This window comes from Musca vetustissima, unplaced genomic scaffold (genome assembly GCF_032173495.1).
Source record: "Musca vetustissima isolate MV318-11 ecotype Yass unplaced genomic scaffold, APGP_CSIRO_Mvet_v1 utg600798, whole genome shotgun sequence".
Classification (NCBI taxonomy): Eukaryota; Metazoa; Arthropoda; class Insecta; order Diptera; family Muscidae; genus Musca; species Musca vetustissima.
Window position 1 is genome coordinate 1 of NW_026881162.1, and position 7532 is coordinate 7532.

General features: G+C 31.4%; 1 non-coding gene across 1 annotated transcript; it reads right to left on the reverse strand.

The window, feature by feature from the left end:
* Positions 1-4423: 4423 nt before the first annotated feature.
* Trnar-ccu (transfer RNA arginine (anticodon CCU)) lies at positions 4424-4496 on the reverse strand. Its single transcript has one exon. It is a non-coding gene; the product is annotated as a tRNA-Arg (tRNA).
* Between the last annotated feature and the right edge of the window lie 3036 nt (positions 4497-7532).

Below are 7532 nucleotides of genomic sequence, written 5' to 3' on the forward strand. Positions count from 1 at the left end.
GGACTCGAACCCACAATCCCCGGCTTAGGAGGCCGATGCCGTATCCATTGGGCCACTGGGGCGGGTGTTATTCTGGGAGCCAAACGGATATATTGTACCAAATGACATGTTCATGATGAGCAAAACTCTGACAATTACACATGGAGATGTAGAACACGCGATAATATTATTTAAATTATTCCTATTTTACTAGCATTGAAAATTAAATTTTTAATGAGAAAATAATTTTATTACCTCTTGTTGAACAAAATTAAAGTGACAAATTTAATGTAAATATTTAGTAAAATTTAAAATTTTGTTTAAAATTTAAATGTTTTAATTTTTTAAATGAATACTAATGATGAAATATTTTTGCAGCCCATATTATAAACAAGCAATCGAACAAATGATAAATTAACACATAAACTCTAAATATTGAACAGCAAATACGTTTTCAAATGTCCGGTAAATGTAATTATTGTGCATTTATTGTATTTTCGTATCAATTTCATATACACAAATACATATGTATGTACAAACATATCATGATAAATATAAACAATTGCTATACTGATTTAATTTGTCCCTATGCAACATTTTTTTTTAATATAACAAGAGATTATAGCTTGTGAGTAACTATGTGGGTATATAGGTTTTCCCATAAGCATATATGCGTATGTTTTTCTCCCCAAGTTATTTGTAAATCAAATATGTGATATTTAATTCCAATATAATATTTACCAATTCTTGTAAATTGTTTTGTGGAAAGTCGTAAGGATTAATATTTTCCAATATAAGAAGTTGATTGAAATATGAGTTTAGTTTTATTATGCCAAGATCACAATTAAACACAACGGAACTTACGGTGTGGTGGGAGAAATATGTTTACACCTTGAATTGCCGAATTGTCCATACCTCAAGATTTGTTTCAACATACATCCACAATTTACGTGATTAAGTTTCTACAAATTTTGGTGAACGTCTAATACCAAGAAGTTAGTTTACAATTATACAACTTTGAGTACTTTCATCAACTTACGTTCTTATCTGAAATGTTCTCTCCTGCATCTTAAAATCATTTACAACCGAATAATACACATTCACACATGATTTTCGTTACCTCAGACAGGCAGTCTTCATCACCAGCAAACTTATCTAATAACAATCATAGATTGTGCAGCATGAATGTGTATGTGTCGGTAAATGTAGGAAAGTATGGTAAGATGACATTTTCTATTGTAACAAAATTTGTGTTTAATTACTTTGGTGTGTGGCTTGACAAAAATGATATTATTGGGGTAGGAGGAGAAGTTGTAAAATTATACCCTTCACCACAGTGTGGTACAGAGTATTAGGTCTTTGCGCATATGTTTGTAACAGGAAAAAAAGCGACATAGACCCATGGTTCCTTTTGAGAATATGCATTGAATCACTTATGCATGTCCGTCCATGTTAAATTGTAAACAAAGTACATGTCGCATTTATGATCCGAATTGGATGATTTAGGCATAGGCCACTTATTTGGCCCAAGGATGAACCCTATTGAAATTGAGAAAAATCTGTTCAGATTTAGCTATAGCTCCCCTATATATTTTCATCCGATTTAATGTAAATGGTGTACCAATGTCCCTATATATCTTTCGATTTGCACGAAACTTGGCACAGCGTAATGAATAAGGTCTAGAATGATGTGTGTTAAGTTTCGTGAAAATCAGTTCAGATTTAGATATAGCTCCCATATATATTTTCGTCCCATTTAATGTAAACGGTGCACCAAAGACTCTATACATTCTTAGATTTGCACGAAATTTTGCATATCATAATCAATTAGGTCAAGAATGATGTGTGTTAAGTTTCGAGAAAATCGGTTCAGATTTATATATAGCTCTCATATATATCTTTGTCCAATTACGGTAAATGGTGCACCAAAGTCCATATATATATTTCGATTTGCACGAAATTTGGCACACCGTACTAAATTAGGTCTAGAATGATGTATGTTAAGTTTCGTGGAATCGGTTCAGATTTAGATAAAGCTCACATATATATTTTCGTCCGATCTAAGGTAAATTTTAGATCAAAAAACAAAATAAAAATTGTTGAGTCTTCTTACTAACACTAAAAACAACATACACATAACACTAAAACAACATTCTCCCTTTATATGACTTCATAATTTTATATTCTGCTCACTCTCGTGTCTACCATATACGTGGCAAAATAGTACTTTCCTCTTCTTATTGACTTTTCTCATTTGTCATTTGATGACAGTTTGAAACAACTTAAAAGACATTGAACAACTTTTCTTTTTTGGGTAAAAACTCTTGTCAATTTACCTTGAGGTTTGCAGCTATAATTTTCAATTCTCACCTATCATTCCTGCAGCTATGATGTTGTTTATCTATTTTGTGATGTTTGCACTACTTGTCCTATTTTAATTTCTTAAGAATTCGAGTTCGGAATATAATTTTTGGCCGGATAAATAATCAATGTTGCACATTTAAGGATACCGAACGGAGATGTCTATTTGGTGATGGGAATATAATGATTCAATAATGTTATAGTTTATCCTATAGAATTGTAGTGGAAGATGTTGTTGGTTGTAATGACCATTGTTATATGTAGAACTATACTTAAGCAAACTTAATAATAGCTATTGTTTATTGAATTCGAAAGAATTCTTTATTGTAATCTTATGGTAAAATTTGGCTAGGGCCAAATTTAAAATTACACACACTTTATGGAGAATCCAGTAAATATTTCGCGGCGTTGCAAATTAAATGAGCCCTCCACCATAGGGTGGAGGAAATAATAACGACTCTATTGTGACATCTTAGTAAATTTTATAGTAACTTAATTTTTTTAATATGAAAAACTTTAGGCATATATATTTGTTTAGAAATCTGAAATTATTTTTCTTCATTAGAGATTATCTGCTATATAAAAGCAAATAAAATTTTTGATGATGGGTTTTTATATATTTGGCTTTTCTGTCGTATGGGAGGCTTGGTATAACATGGGATTTTACAAAAGCCAATGCGATTATGATTATACGAGCACTCCACGACAATAAATTCTTAAATATATGTGGGCCAAACAAAATAAAACTTTTTAAAAACTAAATTTCCAATTAGAAAATTCGGTTTAATTATGATGTTTCAGATTTTTAATGATATTTTTTTTGGACCGATGAAGGTTTGATTACTTTCGAGGTATTTTTCCAAAAGAAAGAATACTTTAGTTTTCTAAAGAATGAAAGTTAAGTTGGTTGCATTGCCGAAAATAAATAACAAAATAAACAATGAAATATCGTATTCACACAATATGTCAAAGTATGGATGTTGCCAGGCTCAAATGTTTGGAAATTAATTTTTATGCGAAATCAGATTTATGTATGGAAATATGCCAAATCTACTAAAGGAAACTCGTAGAATTAGAAAATTGCTATTTTATTCTAATTTAAATAATTTTATTTAATTTATTATGTATAAATCCTAGTGGGATAATGTAGTTTAATTTTAGCCAAGACATCCACCTACTCTCATTACTATATTGGTGAATATAATGCCATTGTGATCAATGTTATGAATGAAGTGGGTATTTATGAATGAAAAGGTAAAGAGAGATACGACAAAAACAAATTAAAGACGAAGAAACGTGATGGAGAACGATGTAAGAATTTTCTTGAGATACTTATAATAAAATATTTTATAAATACTCCTACATCAGGGTGAGTTTAAAGAGTATATATTTTAAAGTCGCTCCATTACAAGTGTTTTGATTTTTTTCTTCTTCCAGAAACAGTGGATAATTAAATATAATATTATGTATGAATTAGACAATTTCATGTGAAGCTATGATCAACAGTGGTGTCTCGAGATAATGAATGTCGCTTTTGTTTATATTCGTGGTGATACAACTATTCACAAAACAAAAAGTGAAATTGAAACCATCAAAAGTCGAGGTTTGAATGAATTATATTGCCAGGTTCCATAAAGGTTATATAAAAACATAATTTGGCTGAAAAAATAAATAATTAAAAGTGAAATTAATATAATTCAAGATTGCTTATACTATCTTTTCTCCCTGAAGCTCCACGAACATTTCAAGACTAAGATAAGATAAAATCCGTTGAGCCGTTCTCGAGTTTTAGCGAGACTTACGAACAGCAATTAATTTTTATATATATAGAAGATATATATAAATGTTTCACATAAAATATTGACACTTTGCTGACAATAATTAAAATCTCATTTCATGTAATCCGTTGTAAACAAATTAGCACATCGAACGATTTATAGATTACTCATTGATGAATTAATTAAAAAATGATAATTTAATTAATTTTGTCGTAACTTTTAATAAATGCTTCGACTGTTTCAGTTTTTTAAATGTTTGCCACTGTAATATGATTACGAAAAAAAAAATAAAAATGTTTCCGCTTTACCCCAGATGGGACTCGAACCCACAATCCCCGGCTTAGGAGGCCGATGCCGTATCCATTGGGCCACTGGGGCGGGTGTTATTCTGGGAGCCAAACGGATATATTGTACCAAATGACATGTTCATGATGAGCAAAACTCTGACAATTACACATGGAGATGTAGAACACGCGATAATATTATTTAAATTATTCCTATTTTACTAGCATTGAAAATTAAATTTTTAATGAGAAAATAATTTTATTACCTCTTGTTGAACAAAATTAAAGTGACAAATTTAATGTAAATATTTAGTAAAATTTAAAATTTTGTTTAAAATTTAAATGTTTTAATTTTTTAAATGAATACTAATGATGAAATATTTTTGCAGCCCATATTATAAACAAGCAATCGAACAAATGATAAATTAACACATAAACTCTAAATATTGAACAGCAAATACGTTTTCAAATGTCCGGTAAATGTAATTATTGTGCATTTATTGTATTTTCGTATCAATTTCATATACACAAATACATATGTATGTACAAACATATAATGATAAATATAAACAATTGCTATACTGATTTAATTTGTCCCTATGCAACATTTTTTTTTAATATAACAAGAGATTATAGCTTGTGAGTAACTATGTGGGTATATAGGTTTTCCCATAAGCATATATGCGTATGTTTTTCTCCCCAAGTTATTTGTAAATCAAATATGTGATATTTAATTCCAATATAATATTTACCAATTCTTGTAAATTGTTTTGTGGAAAGTCGTAAGGATTAATATTTTCCAATATAAGAAGTTGATTGAAATATGAGTTTAGTTTTATTATGCCAAGATCACAATTAAACACAACGGAACTTACGGTGTGGTGGGAGAAATATGTTTACACCTTGAATTGCCGAATTGTCCATACCTCAAGATTTGTTTCAACATACATCCACAATTTACGTGATTAAGTTTCTACAAATTTTGGCAAACGTCTAATACCAGGAAGTTAGTTTACAATTTATAGAACTTTGAGTACTTTCATCAACTTACGTTCTTATCTGAAATGTACTCTCCTGCATCTTAAAATCCTTTACAACCGAATAATACACATTCACACATGATTTTCGTTACCTCAGACAGGCAGTCTTCATCACCAGCAAACTTATCTAATAACAATCATAGATTGTGCAGCATGAATGTGTATGTGTCGGAAAATGTAGGAAAGTATGGTAAGATGACATTTTCTCTTGTAACAAAATTTGCGTTTAAATACTTTGGTGTTTGGCTTGACCAAAATGATATTATTGGGGTAGGAGGAGAAGTTGTAAAATTATACCCTTCACCACAGTGTGGTACAGGGTATTACGTCTTTGTGCATATGTTTGTAACAGGCAAAAATAATCGCCATAGAGCCATGGTTCCTTTTGAGAATATGCATAGAATCACTTATGCATGTCCGTCCATGTTAAATTGTAAACAAAGTACATGTCGCATTTATGATCCGAATTGGATGAAATTAGGCATAAGGCACTTATTTGGCCCAAGGATGAACCCTATTGAAATTGAGAAAAATCTGTTCAGATTTAGATATAGCTCCCCTATATATTTTCATCCGATTTAATGTAAATGGTGTACCAATGTCCCTATATATCTTTCGATTTGCACGAAACTTGGCACAGCGTAATGAATAAGGTCTAGAATGATGTGTGTTAAGTTTCGTGAAAATCAGTTCAGATTTAGATATAGCTCCCATATATATTTTCGTCCCATTTAATGTAAACGGTGCACCAAAGACTCTATACATTCTTAGATTTGCACGAAATTTTGCATATCATAATCAATTAGGTCAAGAATGATGTGTGTTAAGTTTCGAGAAAATCGGTTCAGATTTATATATAGCTCTCATATATATCTTCGTCCAATTACGGTAAATGGTGTACCAAAGTCCATATATATATTTCGATTTGCACGAAATTTGGCACACCGCAATGTATTAGGCCTAGAATGATGTGTGTTATGTTTCGAGAAAATCGTCAGTTGTATCCTATATATATATATATATATATATTCGTCCGATTTAAGGTAAATTTTAGATCAAAAAACAAAATAAAAATTGTTGAGTCTTCTTACTAACACTAAAAACAACATTCTCCCTTTATATGACTTCATAATTTTATATTCTGCTCACTCTCGTGTCTACCATATACGTGGCAAAATAGTACTTTCCTCTTCTTATTGACTTTTCTCATTTGTCATTTGATGACAGTTTGAAACAACTTAAAAGACATTGAACAGCTTTTCTTTTTATACCCTTCACCACACTGTGGTACAGGGTATTATGTCTTTGTGCATATGTTTGTAACAGGCAAAAACAATCGAGATAGACCCATGGTTCCTTTTGAGAATATGCATAGAATCACTTTCTGAGTCGATTTATGCATGTCCGTCTGTCCGTCCGTCCGTCCGTCCGTACATGTATTTTTGTTAACAAAGTACAGGTCGCATTTATGATCCGATTGGCACAGTTCACTTATTTGGCCCAAGGACGAACCCTATTGAAATTGGAGAAAATCGGTCCACGTTTAGGCATAGCTCCCATATAAGGGTACCCCAAAATTTTCGGTATTTTGAGGTTCTTGAGCGCGTTTTTTAACTGAATTCGCTGAAATTTGGTACTTTGAGTTCTTATTGGGTAGCAAATCTCTCTACCAAAAATTATAAATAAAGGTCCATTTTTTCGGATAGCCCCCATATAAGATTACCCCCAATTTTCGGTATTTTGGGGGTTTTAATCGCATTTTCCGACCGAATTCGCTGAAATTTGGTACTTTGTGTTCTTATTGGGTAGCAAATCTCCCTACCAAATATTATAAATAACGGTACATTTTTTCGCATAGCCCCCATATAAGGGTACCCCCAAATTTTCGGTATTTTGAGGTTCTTGAGCTCGTTTTTTAACTGAATTCGCTGAAATTTTGTACATTGAGTTCTTATTGGTCTCAAAATCTCGGTATTTTGGGGGTTTTGATCGCATTTTTCGACCGAATTCACTGAAATTTGGTACTTTGTGTTCTTATTGGGTAGCAAATCTCCCTACCAAACATTATAAATAAAGGTCCATTTTTTCGG